The sequence below is a fragment of the Phodopus roborovskii genome, unplaced genomic scaffold, assembly GCF_943737965.1.
Source record: "Phodopus roborovskii unplaced genomic scaffold, PHOROB, whole genome shotgun sequence".
Lineage (NCBI taxonomy): Eukaryota > Metazoa > Chordata > Mammalia > Rodentia > Cricetidae > Phodopus > Phodopus roborovskii.
Genome location: NW_026126998.1, coordinates 5,001 through 24,613, shown reverse-complemented (window position 1 = coordinate 24,613; position 19,613 = coordinate 5,001).

The following is a 19,613-nucleotide window of genomic DNA, read 5'->3' as shown; positions in this document are numbered from 1 at the left end:
CAGTAACTAGTGTACATCGCATTTTCATTTGGAATTTCAGTTGCCAAGTGTTCCTCAGCACCACAAACTTGCAGCTCAGCCTATTTTTGTCAAGAAAGAGCCTGGAATTTATTGTTAATTATAGCAATCATTTAGCCACTTGTAGCTGGTGGCTTCTGTGTGTGGACTGGAAAGACATAGAACATCATTGTACAATTTCCACTAGGCAGTCCTGGCCTGGAAGTTCAGTGATAACACCTGCCATGCAGTATTCCTCTCTATGTTTAGACTGCAGGCAGCTGCGTGGGATGGAGCCCTATGTTGCATGCTGCACTGCTTCCTCAGAAAAGGATGTGACTTTCTCATTGCCTCTGCTCCTTCTTTGGGTGCTGACCAAGGGCATGTCAGGGTTCTCCAGAGCTACAGCACCTCATCCTCTGCCAGGAAGGTCAGTCACATGTATCAAAGGTGACTCCATCCCTTAAGGCAACAATCACTACAGGATGGGAAATTCATGTCCCTTCATCAGACCTGGGCTCCTGTTTCACATTTCTGTCTCATGGGCTCCAGGTTCTGCTGTCTCACCAAACCCTGCTTCTGGCCCTCTCTGTTTTTCCAAAGTTTCCATTTCTGTCTAGACCTCACAGGTAGTCCATCAGTTTAAACATCTTGCTCCTACCCACATTTCCCCCATTCCTTCTGCAGTACAAACCCCAAGAGCTCTGGATCCTTGGGCAAGCCCAGGTGCAAGATGTCAGCATCTCTGTTAGAGGTGTTGACCTGTGGCTCTGGGTCATCTTATCTCTGTGTGCCTCAAATGATACTTCCCACATCTCTTATCCCACTTATTGCTTAGCAAAGGTCCCATATAATTACATAGATGGCTAAGGGGAAACTCTCTCCTACCTGAAGATTACTTTTCCTTTCCTGTTATCTTCGGCATGTGCTCTCACTTCTTTCTTGGGCTTCAGGAACTCCCTAACAGTCACCTTTCTCTTCGTGGAATTACTTATAGATCTCCTTCTCCTCCATGTTCCCTCCCTTTCTCTGTTTACACATACCCTCAAGGTCTACTAACAACTTTTAAAACCTCTTAGGTCTACAGGCCACCAACTCTTTATATAAATTTGTAGCCTACATTTGTAGCCTCTGTTCATCACTCCGTTTATGCATTTATTTATTTATTTATTTTACAAAGGAATATGGTGGTAATGACATCTAGGTCTCTACAGATCCTTCCTTACTTTTCTGTAAATCCACTAAGCACAAACTCCTGAAAACATCTTAATTTTATCTACATTCAAACTTCACATTATGGCAGTGGTTTTTCTTTGGTAACTGACCTCACATTTACATTGGTGTTAGAGCTATAGTTTTAGAGTTTTTCTTTCATTCTTACTTTCTTTTTTATGCCAGTACTTATACAATTAAATGCTTTATACTTAAATGCTTTGCTACTGACATATATTTGGATTACTTACAGTTTCATGCTGTTATGAAAAATGTTGCTTTTTTTGTTGGTTTTGTTTTGTCTTTCAAGACAAGGTTTCTCTGTGGCTTTGGAGCCTATCTTAGAACTAACTCTGTAGATTAGGCTGGCCTGGACCTCAGAGATCTGCCTGCCTCTGCCTCCTGAGTGCTGGGATTAAAGGCATGAGCCACCAATGCCTGGCAAATTGCTCATATTCTTACATAGTCTGGTGAAGGAAACATTGTTAAAAATTCATCACCAATACAAAGAACAAAAGAAAGGTTGAGTGTGATGGAATGCCTGTAATCCAGCACTCAGCAAGGCAAAGGAACAAGGATCATTCCAAATTTGAGGAGAGTCTAGGGTCTAATTGTTTCATTTTGAGATAATATTATTCTTTCTATATTTTCCTCTGGTTATTTGTAGAGTATTGTTTAATTTAATCTTCATATGACATATGTATGTGCACACAGTGACAGGATAAAATTCACTTATATAATAGTTGTACTTGTTATTGACACAATTTAGGGGAAAATGCATGCTTTTTGAAAAGTATATAACCTTTCTCAGTCTATATTTTGCATTTTAAAAATGGGGGACAGTCAGTCCTGACTCTTCTCTGAACAATTCCAAGCAATTTAGATTATGTAAAAAAAAAAAAGTATTAAGAGGCAGACAGTCCCCAGGGCAGCAAGAAATTGCTAGCCAGAACTGAAGGCAAGGTGGCAACCACAGAGTTGGTTCTGGGGTGACAGCTACAGGCTCTGGCTGTTTCCTGCTGTTTCTGCTGTGAGACTGACAAAGTTGAGGAAAGAAAATCAAACAATTATAAGATTGAAAGCAAAGAGGTCTTAATCTAAAAACAATGTGGGGGAAATGCTACAATAAACATCTATTTCTTTAACATACAGACATAAAAATGCATAGCTCTCTAAGACTTCAACTCAGATAACTTCAGTATAGTGTGTTCCTTAGTGTGTATACTCACCTCCAAAGGACAACTGGGAAAAGAGTATAAGTAGCCTGGATCATTTTCTGTGAATTGACGCTGTGGACTCTGAAATAATTAGGTGGTATACACAACACAAAGTGGACATTGTTTGCTCAGAAAGGCCCAAATGGAACAAATATATTTTCCAGGTCAGTTCAAGCAGATGTAGGAATAAGCTTATTTAGAAAACACTCTGGCTTCTCACCATGACCACTCAGCTGATTGAGATGGGTTTGGCAAGACCCAGCCACGTGTTATGGAAACAGGGGACTGAGAGAACCGTGGTGAGGCCTTCAGAGATTTTGTTGGTCTTGGCTAAATTTACTCCTTCACCTCAACTATTTTTGATGGGAACAAGAATCAAGACTAACTTGAAGGCATGGTCTGCTGGGGAAAATAGCTGGAACACTGTGGAAATATTTTCCAGGGTCAAAATGTTGTTGGGGCCATGCTGGCTCCACTAGTAAGCCCCAAGGAGTATCACTGAGTCCTGCTGGGCTGGTGTGTTTGCTCTTTCATCTCACAACAGCAGAAGCTGTAAGACCCACGTTGCCAGGAAACACATGTGCTTTGTTTCACAAGCTCAGGGCTGAAAGTATATTGGATCCCTTTCACCTCTGAATACTCAAAATAAATGTCATAAAATGTGGGCATCATGGTGTGTGTGTGTGTGTGTGTGTGTGTGTGTGTGTGTGTGTTGGGGGGGGCTTGTACAGACACTCAGGTCCATTTTAAAGAGTACCAGGGATTTTACAGGCATGTTGAGATATTAAAAACATACTGGCCTAAAAAAAATCTTTTAGTTTTTGAAATTACAATATATTTAAAACATTTCTCCTACCCTTCCCTCCCTCCAAGCCCTCCCATATACCCCCTCCTTTAGCTTTAGAATTCATGGCCTTTTTTTTTTTATCAGTGGTTGCTACATGCACACACATACACACAAGTAAATATGCATGCACATATACATTCTTAAATACAGCATGCTTAGTCAGTATAGTGTTACTTGTATTATGTTTTCAGTGTTGACCACATAGTATTGGATAATCAACTGGTGTGCTCTTCCCTGGAGAAGACTATTTCTCAGTATTCCTTGGTTGCCTGTAGTTGTATAGAGTTGAAGCCTTGGGAGCTTCCTCCAGGCCACTGTAGCTGCATACTTAGGCAGTCATGTTGGAGAGAAATTATAGGTGTAGCTTCTGACATTACTAGGAGGCACATTCTCACAGCATTCTCTCAACACCTGACTCTTATCAATCTCTCCACCCCTCCTTCTGCAAAGTCCCCAAAAGCCTTACTTTCAGGAATTGTTTTGTACATGTACTCCTTGGGATTGTGTTCCCACAATTAGGCATTTTACTTAGCTGTGGTTTTTATGTAGTGGTTTCTGTTGACTGCAAAAAAGAAGTTCCTTGGATGAGGGTGAGGACTACACTTACATATGTGAGTATATGAACAAATATTTATAATGTAGTTAGGAATTATGTTGTTTTAGTACAGTGGTGGTTGTAATTTATCCTCTAAGACCACAACTTAACTAGCCTTGGGTAGTTGGCTACGTTTCTAGAACCAGGCATGCTTTCTATATTGTTGAGCAGGTAAGTTCAATTAGAGAGCTTTTGGTTACTATCAAGGTACGTGTGCCGCTTTTGTACTCTTAGTGATTATAGGCTGGCCTTCTCTCTCTCTCGGTTCATAGGCATCCCAACTGGGCATATTAGATTTTATACTTGACTGCACATCAGAATCATTTGTGAGACTTTTAAAAAATAAAAGCAAGCCGGGAGAGATGGCACATACCTGATCTCCCAGCACTCACTTGGGAAGTCAAACTAGGAGAATCAAGAGATCACATACTTGTAAATGGAGCTCTTAATTGGTCTAAGTAGTAAAAACCTGGAGTCATATATAGAGGAAAATGCTGAGCAATCAGAGAGAAGGAGCAAGCCGCCACCACACCTTATCTCCTTAGTGCTTCAGCAGTCAAGAGAGCAATTTCAATTTCTCCCAGCTTATGTCCTGTTTCCGCCCAGCTACTTCACTTCCTTTCTGTCTGTACAGACCTCCAGATCTCTATGGTTAGCTAGTGGCAAGCTCCATTCTCTGACCTTCAGACAGCCCTTATTTGTGCAAGCAAGATATCATCACAATCACATCCAAACTGGATTAAACAGCAGTCTTGTCTTAAAAAATAAAACAATAACCTCAACATCCCAAATCTACAGATGCTTGTCTCAAGGGGGAAAAATGAGGTTGATAGGTTGTCCCTAAGTATCTGGCATCTTAAGGATGTCATGGCAACAGGTACATACTGCCCTTTTCAGGAAGCAAGAGTCCTATCAGTACTTCCCTGTCACTCATCTTATTTTAATTATTTTCGGTTTTTAGAGACAGGGTTTCTCTGTATAAGCCTTGGCTGTCCTGGAACTCACTCTGTAGACCAGGCTGGCCTTCTGCTTGCCTCTCTGTGCTGGGATTAAAGGTGTACACCACCATCTACATCAATCATTTTATTAACCTTTATGTATATCATTGAACTTTTCCCTTCTGTACCACTCCTCCATTTTCCAATCTCCCAATACCATCACTGCCACCATTTACTGTCAACTTCTGATTTTTCTACTTTTAAAATTTCCTCTGCAAAATAAATTCAGATCATCAAGTAAGTGGGGAGGGAGGGGAAGGAAAGGAGGGAGAGAGAGATAGAGAGAGAGACAGAGAAAGTGAGAGAGAGAGATTGCATATCCTGCCTCTCCTTGGAGTGCTAGGATTATAAGTGTGCACCATCACTCTGAATTACATTGAAGATAGTTTTGTTATACATGCCACACAGATTTCTTCTCATGCATTCAAGGAGTCCAAAACATTCCCCTGCTTGCTGAGATGCCACATTGCCTGGAAATAGCTCAAGAACTATCTAGGAGCAATTTGTTAAACATATTTCCTGCAGTATTACAAGGAACGATACTCTTCCACAGTTTCTCTTCTGATTTTTGTTTCCATTTCTTAATATATAACATATACAGTTTCTTATTTTTTATTGATGTCTATTGTTTTGTTTTCATTTATGCAGTATTTTTCCTTGTGGCATGTCACAACCTCTGAAAAGTCACATTAAGTTGAATAACTTAACAAAGCAAATGTTTACATAATTAACACACAGGCAACAAAATACAAAGCCTTCAGGGTTCAAGGATATACCCTATCTACTTCAAATTTACACAATCCTCCCCCCCCCCAGATTATATAATCCAACTTTTTAAAATACAGATTTTAGAATTTTATTACCTTTTTTTTCCAGGATTTTTATTCTGCTGTGGTTTGAATGTAAACTACCACCATAGACTTGTGTGATGGGCAGTTTGCTCCTCAGTAGTCTGTTTTGGCACATTGTTGAACCCCTAGGAGGTGGAGTCTTGCTGGAGGAAGAGGACCACTAGGGTCAGGCTTTGAAGTTTTATGCTCTGGCCTCACTTGCTTCCTGACTACAGAGGCAATGGAAAGGATTCACACTCCTGCTACCAGGCTTTTCCTACCAAGACATACTATATATCCAAAATAAGCCCTATTTCCCTTAAGCGTTTTTCTGTTGTTGCTTTCGTTTTGCTATGTCAAGTATTTGGTCACAGGAACAAGGCAAGATACTACTATACCTTCCCACATACCATTGATTTATGTAGATCTGAATTTTATAACATCTTTTTCATGTTTTACTTTCTCTACTTGTCAGACATGCTATATGTAGCTATAACCTGTACATTTTCACTACTCTGGACATAGCATTTGGGGATTTTATAAAACTAGACTGTTTTAGAACCAGCCATTAGGCTTTGATTTCCATGATAGCACACCAATGCTGTGCTTAAGAAGATGGGATACCGAGCAAAGAGGGTGTGCATGCTACATTTACTGGGTCCAATGTGTTGCTCCACTCACCGAATCTTTTGTGAGTTTGATCTGACAGTCACAGAGAAAACTTACATCCTCTGTGATGATTGTAGGCTTCCATCAGTGTGTCAACTGGTGCTGTAAAGGCCACTCAAATCAAACTGTAGTTTTCCTACAGATGGAAACTTCCACCAAGTGGTATGGTAGGCTCTAGCAGTGCCAGGCTCTCCTTTTATAACCCTGCAGTGCTGTCTTTAACATGCACAATCCTGTCATCTCTAAGCCATACCATCTATGAATGCTGGCCATTTTGTTTTCTAGCCTTCTGTTCTGGTTTAGACCTCCAGCACAATGCTGATATGACTTAGGGGCAACAGGAGAACTCACTGTACTCTGGAGATTAAAGTGGAAGCATGTGACACATCACTACTAATCATGATGTTGAAGCTTATCGAATTAAGACAAAATATGTCACCCTTGGGCCCTAAACTTCTGAGGAGCTTCCCCCGTTTCGGCACAATGGACAAAAGCACTTGCAGTGACCTCTGAGAGGCTATGTGACCTGGCCCTTCATTGCTTCCCTGGCCAACTTTCCCACTATTTTCCCTGCTCACAGTTCCAGGCACAGCATGCCACCTGCTGTTCCATCGATACTTCATGTCTACACTGCTGTGTCCTCTTTTCAGACATCCCATGGCGAGCTCCCTTACTGCGTTCATGTCCTTGCTTAGAGCACATTCTCATGTGTACCTAGTGGCAGCCCTATTTCTCTTATACTTCCTCTAATTACTCAGGCCAATTCTCACTGGGGGAGGGGGGAGGGAAGATACCAAAGCTAGCATGGTCTCAAGCAATGCCCTGTGCACATGCCTAACTGACATGGCACCTTGTCAGTCTTCCTCTGGACCTGTGTTGCCTGGACAAATCTCTCCTTCCAGATGTGCTTCATGAGCAGGCCTCTAAGGATGCTTGAGGTTTCCCTGTAGCCTTAGAGGCTTCTGCTGTTTTGTATTTGCTGCTTCTCCCATATCCCAGATTTCATGGTGACAGGGCATTCTGTGTTGTCATCTATACTCACTCCCTTGGTGAGACTGCCTCTGCCATGGCTTAAATTCCCTCCATGGATGCTCATATTGCTTTGTTTCTAATCCAGACCAAGCTGTTGAGGTTGGGACTTGAATGTTTACCCCTTTTTTGATACCTCATTTGACATCTCAGGATTATATAGAACAAAATTCCCACCTTTCTCTTCTTTTCACCTACACTCCCAAATCCCTGCTTCTGGTCCAGCTGATACCGAGCCTTACCTAGCAGTGGCCCAGCTGCAAACACTTGGAGTTAACCCTAGTTCTCTTCTGTGAGACACGGTGGATAGGCTGTTTTACCTCCAAAACATACACAGAACCAAGCTCTTCTACAGTGTTGGCAACTTGGAGAGACTCTGAGCAGTATCCATTACTGCTGAATATCCACACGACACCACACTTTGTTTATATAATTCTTTGTTCTACCCCAAACTGGAAAACTCCAAATGTGCATCAGTAGTAAAGCAGATGATTAAATGATAGGCTGTTCACATAAGACAATGTTATATAACCACGAGAACAAGCAAATGATTTCTCTCTGTAAAACAGAAATGAATCCTCAGAAATCTCACTCCAGGGGTGGATGGAGCAGGACTTAGTGGAATATATAGGGTGAATAATCCCATTATAGTTACAAACTATGACAAAAACTGACAGCCCAGATGAACCACAGTGCTATTAGTCAGGAGAGTGCTTTTGGAGAAAGTATGTGGGAAAGAGACAGGGGCTCTGTGGGCACAAATAATGGGTGTTTCTTCATCTGGGCTCTGGAGGAATCCTGAGGCAGGATCTCTGAACCCTATCCTGTGGTGTGTGTACTCTGCAGTCTGCTGAGTCTCAGACATTCTTCCCACCTGAACACTTCTAGTGTAACCTGCTACTTCTTACTTGTATCACCTTACTCTCAAACGACTTTTAATGTTATTGTCAATTTTTCATTATTCGAAGGTTATCCACCTTGCAAAAGCTTTCCATGTCCTTAAATATAAAATCCAATTATAAGTGTCCTTAGAAAAGAAAACACAGAAGAGAAGGAGATGTGAGGGTAGCACAACGCTCCAAGCGATGTGGTTTTTAAGTCACTGAACAAATGGGTCCCCAGCAACCACCAGGAGAGGCCCTTGGGGCACATCCCGCAGAACACAGCATGACCCAACTTACCAGATCTTGACTTAGGGATTCTGGCTTCTGTATGTAAGATCAAATTTCTGTTACCTTAAGCCATCGACTGTGCAATTTGTTAGAGGAGCCATAGGAACTAATGCATATAATTGTGTAATTTAGCTACTATGATTTGTATTTTAGATCCCCTCTTCAGCTCCATGAAGGCACACATTACTTTGTTCATGCTGGCTCTCAAATGACACACAGCAGGCACTCAAGCAAATTTAAAAAAAAAAATGTTTTATGTATGAAGTTTACTAAATATTGTTGGAAATACTCTTGAGATTTGGTTGGATAAACAAGCTATGATAGACCACACACTGGATACTTCCCAACAACAAACAAGGTATATTAATGGCATCCACTCAGATGCAGGCAGATCTTAAATATTAAATATACTTTATTGATTGAAAGAAGCCACGTTTAACAACTAACTTATGATATTATCATATGAATTCTAAAAAAAAAAAGCCCATTGAGCTATCAAAAGAAAAAGCAGACCACTGGTTGCTAAGGACTCAAGATCTGGGAGAGTTATAGCAGGGGCATTGAGAAATAGATATCCTATTTCCCAATTGTTGTAGTAGTTATGTGGGGATTCACATTTGCCAGAACTCATCAGATATTTCCTTATAATGGATATGCATTACCTAAAAGATGTGAGAAAACAAAGCAATTAAAAACTTAGGATAATATATAATCATCTAAAGAATAAGCCTAAATTGTTATTTTGTAGTCCAAAAATATGGGTAAGGCTATCAAGCACAAGAAAAATGAAAATATAAAAGCAAAACAGCTTTAGAGAGTGGCTTACTAAAAGGAACTTTACAAGACAACACAGACAACTGAATTCATACTGTAGACCTCTAGGACACTCCCCCATTGCTCTACAGAGACCCAGCACAAACAGCAGAAAGCCCAGTCATGCAACCTCTGCTGGGTGGTAAATCGTGGTAAATAAGGATCTGGGAAGTGACAGGCTGATGTTGATGGATGTTTATTTGGGGAGAAATAACTTACACCAGAAACAGATGATCGCCGCCACAGGTTCCAGTTTCAAGGATCCCTCCGGATGCTCTGTCTCCAACCAGGAAGTAAGAACACTAGCTGGGTTCCAGCATCCGAGCCCCAGCCCTCCCACTCCCTGAAGGTCATGTCCACACCTGCCCCCACCCCCAATGGGCAACAGGTGCAGGCAGGGTGGATATCTCACTACAATTCCCCCATTTAGTCTAAAGAAGAGATTTAGGCTTGACTACATTGATGGGAGCTGTCCTGAGAGAGACAGTTTGTTCATTATTCACAAACACCACACCCACCCTTTTCTCTCTACTGTCCTTTCTTAAAATGGATTACTTCAGATCACTGTTTGCAATTATAACCACTGGTTGAAGTATTCAAGGGTTTTGCTGAATATTATCAGAGCTCAAGTTTTTTTTTTTTTTTTTTTTTTTTTTTCAAGTTAGTTTATGGGCTCAGAAACATTATTGGCAGCTTTCAAGTAACAGATGTTTACCAAGGAAGGAAAATTCCAGACCAGTTTTATTGCGAATATTGTAAAACTGCTCAATACCGTGTCACCTGAGAAGGCCCAGCAATATATATATATATATATATATATATATATATATATATATATATATGGAGAAAGTGTCATAACTGAAATAATAACCCAGGGAGAGGCAGGCTGAAGCAAGGATATGGTGTCATTACTTATGGGGTAGCCCCAAGGGAGAAGGAAAGGGAATCAGCAGGAACCTCAGGGTGCAACAGAATGGCTATAGACCCTGGGAAGACAAGATACACTGAGCCTGAGAGCAAAATTTTTGTTTTTTTTGTATTTTAGATGACTGCTGTTAAGCATTCTGCCTTCCTTGCCTCCTGAAGGGCACACAAACTTGGGTGAGGCTGCACACCTCTCAAAGTGCATGCGGCAGAAGGCTGGCTGTGAGTTGCTTTGACAGAAGTTACAGGTTATAGTCCTTGATTCCTGAGAGGGTTTTAGGTACACTGCAGCACACCAAGACATACACACACACACACACACACATATATACATACATACATACATACATTCATACATATATATGGTGAGCTCTTTTAGATTCAGGCACTTTATTACTTACATCAGTAACAACAGAGAGGAAGCCAAAGGTGCCAGCTTCTCGGGTCTTCTTCCCACAAACCAAGAAGTACAATGGCTCATCAAAACAGGCAGGGTACGAGCAACAAGAATTGTGAGATACTCTACTATTGGGAAGTCAAGCCTAGACCCCCTCCCCCTAGCAAGAAGTTTTGTATTTTGCAAGTGCAAATGGAGAAGGGTGTCAGTGGGAGATAGCTTTAGATGGCTTCTCATACTTCCTGTGTTCTGAGAGAATCAGAAGGCAGCCTGATAAGTGTGAGATTAGCAACATTAACACTTTTCTGTAAAAGCCACTCCCCTACCCACCCAGGAACTGCCATTGCTAAGAGAAGTACTATGAACAAACTCTAAAACAAACAAACAAACAAAAAAAAAAAACATAAAGAAAAGCACCCAGGAAATGAAGGCACTAAGATCAAGATTTCAAGGCCAGACTACCAATTATAGCAAGACCCTGTCTTTAAAAAATAAATAAAACCTAAATACAGTCAGTGGTGGTGCACACCTTTAGTCCCAGCACTCAGGTGGCAGAGGCCAGAGGATCTCTGTGAGTTTGAGGCCAGCTGAGTCTACAAAGTGAGGTACAGGGCAGTCAGTGACACTCAGAAAAACCCTGCAATTAACGACGTACGACAACAACAACAACAACAAAAAAGCCATGTGCAATAAATGGGCTTGACATTGAATTGCAAAGACCTAGTCCAGGAATGTTCGTTTTTGTTTGGCCCAGGTCCAATTAATGCCTAGGTTTAGCAATCCAGGCACAATCCTCATCCCCATAAAGAGGGTACATTCCCAGTATCCTCACTCCCCAGTAGGACCAAGCAAGGTGTTCCCCAGTGCTAACATTCTTCTTTCCCACCCCTCATCCTTTGCCTTTGTCCTTCCAGGGATTCGCCCCTGTACTCCCAAGTACTTAAACCAAATCTCCAGGATTTGTGACAAGTCCAAATAGCAAAGCTGACCCAGAAACATCCCTAGAAAAGAACTCTGGGCACCCAGCACTCACAATTTAAAAATTGGGATAAAGTCAGGCAGTGGTTGTACATGCTTCTAATCTCCTCAGCACTCAGGAGGCAGAGTTTAAGGCCAGCCTGGTCTATAGAGCAAGAGCGCTATACAGAAAAACCCTGTCTTGAATTGCCCCCCCCACAAACTACAACCCAAAACACACCACACCACACACACACACACAAATGGGATGAAGAGAAGGCAGATTCTGTTTAGCCACTGTTATCTCAGATGTCCCAGAAACATTTAGATGCATCCAGTGCACAGGCAGCAAAATGTGCTCAAAATCAGGTCCAGGGACTATAAAGGTTATAAAGGAGACCAAATTCTCAAATGCCATGCCTAGAAGTCCTTGTCTGAACTGGTGCTCTAGTTGGGAAGGAACGAAAACCATCTGGGTAGACCTTGGTTTTCCAAATTCCCCTGAACTCTGGAGTCACATTCCCTTCCTACAGGAGAGTCTTCTCCCATTACCTGGAACATGACATCTTTCCAGAACAGCCTAGCAAGGCTTGTTGGTCATTCTGGATATCTGAGTCTACTTGTCTCTCAATCAGTGTGGAAAGCAGTGTTTCTGGTTCCTAGTGACCCCAGGTAATGCAATGGCTGCTGCTCTCTTGCTTTGGACTCTTCAAGCCACTAAGAAAGCAGTCCAGGAGAGGAGAGGCTACACAGGAAGAAGGTGAGAGCTCAAGAATCATTAAGAGCTGGGATTAGTGCAATGTAAGGGGAAAGAAGTATTCATGGGAATGCTTGCTGATGTTTAGGGGCAAGGGCTGACCACAGAAGGGTTCATCGAAGGTAAAATCTGTAATAAATAGAAAAGGGTGGAGATTAAAAAAAAAAAAATTCCCGTGGCTTCAGTACAGTTTCCAAGAGTAAAGAATATAGGCTGTCCTGCTAACCTTCTAGTTGCTGGCATTTTTCTTTATTTTATTGTTTAAAAAAAAAAAAAAACGACTATCAGTCACTGTGCTCAGACAAAAAGTGTAATACACAAGACGATGGAGGCTGAATGGGGTGTACTGTGGGAGAAGTTTACTGGTTGCTTTAACATACCACCCCTTTTATACCTGGATGTTGAAACAGAATTCACACATCAAACCTGTGAAATGTCTGATATAGTGGATTTTAGTATATATACCACACTGTAAAACCTCTGCTACTAATCCCCAAACACTTAAACTAAAACTAAAAATTAAACCATTTAGAATCTCTTCATCTCCCCTTGTGGCTCCCTGACTAACTACATGCAACCTGACTAGAGGGAGAACCTGACCCTCATTTACAGGAGTATGAACACAATATCTCGGATTTGTCACACTTCAGTAGAAGTGTTAAGAATTGTTTCTGCAAGTGTCTAAGAGTTCCAGTAGGACAGAGTTTTGGCTGCTTTTCTGGTAACTTAACCTACCTGAATACCTGCCTCCTGTAGGAATCCCTATATAAGCCACCTGCACTCAGACCCTGAACCAGCTAAAGCATTCTTCAGTGATGTTTTCATAGCACTAGAAATCACATCCATTAATCCAGTCAACCCCCAGCCACCACTTTCCAAGAGACAGCCTTGGTATTTGGAATAAACTTTACCCTTTACTCATGGAAAAGCTATTTTGGTTTCTTTACTGCACCCATTTTATTCATCTGGTGCCAAAAACACTTCCTTCCTTCCCTCCCCCCCCTCCCTCCCTCCCTCCCTCCCTCCCTCCCTTCCTTCCTATCTATTTGTTTATTTATCTTGTTTTTTCCCATTCAGCTGCCATGTCTGATGACCTGAGTTAGATCCTTGGAATCATGTGGAGAGAACCAACTCACAAATTGTCCTCTGACTTCCACATAAACACCTTGGCATGCACAACCCACACACATTCACAGAGAATAAATATGCATTAAAAAAATTCCCATGCCTTTAATCTCAGCATTTGTGAGGCAGAGGTAGGCAGAGGATCTCTGAGTTCAAGGCCAGTCTGGGATACAGAGTGAGTTCTAGGACAGCCGGGGCTACACAGAAAGACCTTGTTTCCAAAACGTAACCAGACCAAACCAAACCAAACGACCCACAAATTTAATATATGCCTCAATTTCTTAACCCCACTTTAAGTATTTATTTACTTTATTGTATACATGTGTACTGTGTACAAGCAGGTGCCTGTGTAGGCCAGAAGAGAATTGGAGTTATAGCTTGTTGTAACCCGCCTCATGGATGCTGGTACCTGAACCTTTGTCTCCTGCAAAAATAAGTGCTTTGAATAGCTGAGTTATCTCTCCAGTCTCCAAAGATAGCATTGTTACTTATATGCATGCATGTGTGTCTGCTTGTGGAGGTACCTGCCAAGGTCGGAATAGGTGACTAGATGGCATAGAGCTGGCGCTACAGGCAACTGTGGGTGACCCAGCGTGGGTGCTGGGCAGATTTGAGTCCTCTGAAAAAGCTGCAAGCACTTTTAACTGCTGAGTCATGGCTCCCAGTCCCTTCATCTCTTTACCCTTATTTCCCTTCTTTCAGTATTGGAGCGTGAACCCAGGACCTTGTACATGTAGGCAAAATGCTCTACCACATTTTATTTGGAGAAAGAGTCTTGCTAAATTGCTCAGACTGGACTTGAACTCACTCTGTAGCCCTTGAGGGCCTTGAACTTGTGCTCCTACTTCTTCAACATCTCAAGTTGAAAGGTTAGCAGGCCTATGTTACCAGGCATAATTTCTTGCTAGCAAAGTCCACACTGGCTCCAAGTGATCATATTTGTTTTTCAGCACTCATAAACTTCTATTTAACAAATTGATAGTTGGCTTCATAATGAGTTTATTGCTACATTTAAAAATTACAAAGGATGGGGATGGAGAGGTAGCTCAGCTGATAAAGTGCTTACTGTGCAAGTATGAAAACCTGTGTCCCAGTCTGCTGCACCCTTTACACTGGCAGAGTAGCAAGGCCTATAATCCCAGTGCTGGCCTGATAGTCAGGTGATAGAGCCTGCCTCAAAAGACAGAGAAAGACAGTGGAAGGTCCATACACACTCAAACAGACACACACGCGCCCACACACACACACACACACACACACACACACACACACACACCGACACATGCTCACAAGGGCATGTATACCAACAGATGTGAATAAACATGTATATCTTAGCACCACACAAGTGTCTGGTGCTTGTGAAAGTCAGAAGAAGGTGTTAGATCCCTTGGGCCTAGAGTTACAGATGGTTGTGAGCCATCAAGTAAGTGCTGGGAATTGAACCTGGGTTCTCTGTAAGATCAAAAAGTGTTTTTAACTGATGAGTCAGCTCTCCAGCTCTGACTGTTTTCATTATTTACTTTCTAAAATAGGACCAATCGCAGTGCCTCACATATAGAAGGTTAAATCCTGTCGCTGGCTGGAGCTTCACTAAAATGGCTATCCTTGAAGCTACAGGAGACTTCCGGTTTTTCCAGTCCTGAATCTCCTGCACTAAGGTTACCCACCAGGGAGCTTAAGTGAGTTTTAAGCAGCTCAGGGTCAGGAGGTAAACATATATATTTATGCAAAGTTTGGAAGCTTGAGACAGGGTCTTTGCTGGGATACTGCTGTTCTTTGGAGCTGGCATATCCAAAATTGGTTTGCATCAGTTGGATGTAGAATATTTTTCCCCATTATCCAACCTGCTTTTTTTGCTGGACCATTGTGATATGGGCACACCTACCTCCCCCCCCCCCAACACTCCAGTTTTGTGACAAAGGGTAAAGTAGTAAATATTCTCTTATTATGGGTACATGGGAAAATTTTTTTGCTTTGAGTGCTTAGGATGTTTGCTTATGGATTATTAAGTTGAAGGGGGAAATAGGACAAAGAATATTTACCTCACTTTCCATGAATAGAGGAATGTTGCATGACACCTCCAAAGAGCTGGCCCATTACCCAGTGAAGAAGGAAGGTTGGGCTTTGCTTCAGGGACAGAGATTTGTGCTGTCTAATGAAATAAATAAATAAAATAACAAAAATGAAAAGCTTTCCCTAACTTGAAATCATAAAAGCTTTGTTTTCCTCCTCTAATTTATTAAACTCAGGGTTGTACATATGGCCTGTGATGTCCTTTCTTTCCATCCTTGTTTTTCCTGTGTGTTTGTGTGTGTGTGTGTGTGTGTGTGTGTGTGTGTGTGTGTGTATAAAATGTGGTACCAACTAAGGCTCATTATTTTATGTTGTTGTTTTGTTGTTTTCATGACAAAAAGATTGCAGAGCTCTTTTGCTTGGGTAACATTGTTGAGGTTTCAAGAAGTGATGGAAAGGTTGCTAGGCAGTGCTGAGAAAGTACCCATACTCCCACCTTAGTAGGAGCAAGCAGGCTGTCACAGAGACAAGTTGATGTGAGCCATACAAGACCTGCTGTAGTTGCTCCTTGGTACTTTGACTTAAAATTAGACTATCTTGAGGTCTTTCTGTGTTAGAGCATAAATCAAAACAGCTGTGGGGAACATGTCTGTGGCTCCTGCTCCCAGGTGTCTCTCAGAATAAACCTCACAGGCCTAGGCCTCTTTCAACAACAAGCTGAAAGTAAAACCCAACTGTTTATAGAGCAGGATTCCCCACTGCAAAGCAGGATCTGCTGAGATGATGCTTTCCTGTTCCTGGAAGGTGTGGTGAGGAGAAATGTTAGAAAGGTGGTGGTGTTGTTCTGTGTGCCTGCAAGGGATGAGGACATCTAAACAGTACCAATAAGGGAAAAGGTAAGATCCCTTGATTTGTACCCTATCAAATAGTCAAGGGAGTGAAGGCTGACAACCTTAGGCCCACCCCTATTCCAAAGGAATATGGCTATTGCTTTCTGCTTTCCCCTTTCCCTGCACCTGTTTCTTTTCTTGGTGTCTCCCATGTGTAATTCAAGAAGACCTCTACATAGGGACATATACCAGACTCAAAGTTGTGGAGGGGGACTTGGAAGTGTCCAGACTGTGGCAGCACTCTCTCCTCAAGTGAAGGAACCCTCTCCAACCAGGATAACCTTGGTGAGAAGCCCAGACAGCTTCCACCTCCACCAGGAATATGGAAAGTAGGGATTCTGTCTGTGCAAAGTGATTGATCTAATTTGGCTATCCATGTGATAATTAGGGTAGAGGGGTAAGTCACAACTCCAAAACCAAGAGACTTTGGAGCCCCAGGAACCAAGAACCATCCTGAGAAGGAAGAATGGGAGGGATGGCTCTCCCCTGGCCCTTCCCCCCTGTAGATTGCTTCATTGCCCCATGCTGGGCTCTTGAGCTAGCACTGCATAATGTAAGCACCTAGAAGTAGGCTGTCTTGGGTAGGGAAGGTTTACTCATCTTTTTTCTTTCCTGAGCTGTTGAGGCACACAGGCAAAACTTGAGCTAGTCCTGAAATTTTCCAGCATGGAAGGAAGAGATACCAAGCCTGCTTTTGAATTTGAAATGGGGATAGCCTGAAATTCCAATGGAGCCTGTGAGTGAGCTAGCAGAGCAAGTATCTAAGTAGGAAATCTTTGATGTGTGTTGGCAACTGTTTGCCAAGAACTCTCCTAGTTACAGCACGGGTGCTGGAAAAAAATGACCCCTGCATACACACACACACACACACACACACACACACACACACACACACACATTGCTTAGGCTCCCCATGTCCCTGGTGTACTATGTTGTTGGGTGTGTGTGTGGGAAAGAAAATGCCAAGAGTCCTTAGCTGAGGGCTGTGGGTCAAGGTCTTCCTGCTGGAATAATTTTATTCATTTTCTTTTATTTATTTATTTATTTATTTATTTATTTATTTATGTATTTATTTATTTTGTCTTTTTGACCTCAGGTTTATCTGGGTAGCTGTGGATCCTATCCTGGCTCTAGCTAAGTAGAGTAGGCTGGCCATGAACTTGCAGAGATCTGCCTGCCTTTGCCTCCTTAGTGCTGGGATTAAAGCCTGTGCCACCAATGTCCAGCAGAGCTCCTGAAGTCTTAAACATTCCTGAGCCCCAGGCTTGCATTCCCAGTACAGTAACTATACTTGAAGTTACAGGAGACTTCCTGTTTTTTCCAGTCCTGAACCTCCAGGACAAAGGTTACCCACCTGGGAATCTTAAGTGAGTTTTCAGCAGCTTCAGGTGGTAAGCAAGCTCTTACCATTGGCAGATATAGGCAAAGAATGATCAGCCTGCCTGAGTTTGGAAGCATGAGACAGGGTCTTTGCTGGGATACTGCTGTTCTTTGTAGCTGCATATCCAAAATTGGTTTGCCTCAGTTGGATGTAGAATATTTTTCCCCATTATCCAACCTGCTTTTTTTGCTGGACCATTGTGATATGGGCACACCTACCTCCCCCACCAACACTCCAGTTGTGTGACACAGGGTAAAGTAGTAAATATTCTCTTATTATGGGTACATGGGAAAAATTTTTTGCTTTGGAGTGATTAGGATGTTTGCTTATGGATTATTAAGTTGAAGGGGGAAATAGGACAAAGAATATTTACCTCACTTTCCATGAATAGAGGAATGTAGCATGACACTTCCAAAGAGCTGGCCCCATTACCCAGTGAAGAAGGGACAGAGATTTGTGCTGTCTAATAAAATAAATAAATAAAATAACAAAAATGAAAAGCTTTCCCTAACTTGAAATCATGAAAGCTTTGTTTTCCTCCTCTAATTTCTTAAACTCAGGGTTGTACATATGGCCTGTGATGTCCTTTCTTTCCATCCTTGTTTTTCGTGTGTGTGTGTGTGTGTGTGTGTGTGTGTGTGTGTGTGTGTGTGTGTATAAAATGTGGTACCAACTAAGGCTCATTATTTTATGTTGTTGTTTTGTTGTTTTCATGACAAAAAGATTGCAGAGCTCTTTTGCTTGGGTAACATTGTTGAGGTTTCAAGAAGTGATGGAAAGGTTGCTTGGCAGTGCTGAGAAAGTGCCCACACTCCCACCTTAGTAGGAGCAAGCAGGCTGTCACAGAGACAAGTTGATGTGAGCCATACCAGACCTGCTGTAGTTGCTCCTTGGTACTTTGACTTAAAATTAGACTATCTTGAGGCCTTTCTGTGTTAGAGCATAAATCAAAACAGCTGTGGGGGAACATGTCTGTGGCTCCTGCTCCCAGGTGTCTCTCAGAATAAACCTCACAGGCCTAGGCCTCTTTCAACAACAAGCTGAAAGTAAAAACCCAACTGTTTATAGAGCAGGATTCCCCACTGCAAAGCAGGATCTGCTGAGATGATGCTTTCCTGTTCCTGGAAGGTGTGGTGAGGAGAAATGTTAGAAAGGTGGTGGTGTTGTTCTGTGTGCCTGCAAGGGATGAGGACATCTAAACAGTACCAATAAGGGAAAAGGTAAGATCCCTTGATTTGTACCCTATCAAATAGTCAAGGGAGTGAAGGCTGACAACCTTAGGCCCACCCCCTATTCCAAAGGAATATGGCTATTGCTTTCTGCTTTCCCTCTGCACCTGTTACTTTTCTTGGTGTCTCCCATGTGTAATTCAAGAAGACCTCTACATAGGGACATATACCAGACTTAAAGTTGTGGAGGGGGACTTGGAAGTGTCCAGACTGTGGCAGCACTCTCTCCTCAAGTGAAGGAACCTCTCCAACCAGGATAACCTTGGTGAGAAGCCCAGACAGCTTCCACCTCCACCAGGAATATGGAAAGTAGGGATTCTGTCTGTGCAAAGTGATTGATCTAATTTGGCTATCCATGTGATAATTAGGGTAGAGGGGTAAGTCACAACTCCAAAACCAAGAGAACTTTGGAGCCCCAGAACCAAGAATCATCCTGAGAAGGAAGAATGGGAGGGATGGCTCTCCCTGGCCCTTCCCCCTGTAGATTGCTTCATTGCCCCATGCTGGGCTCTTGAGCTAGCACTGCATAAATGTAAGCACCTAGAAGTAGGCTGTCTTGGG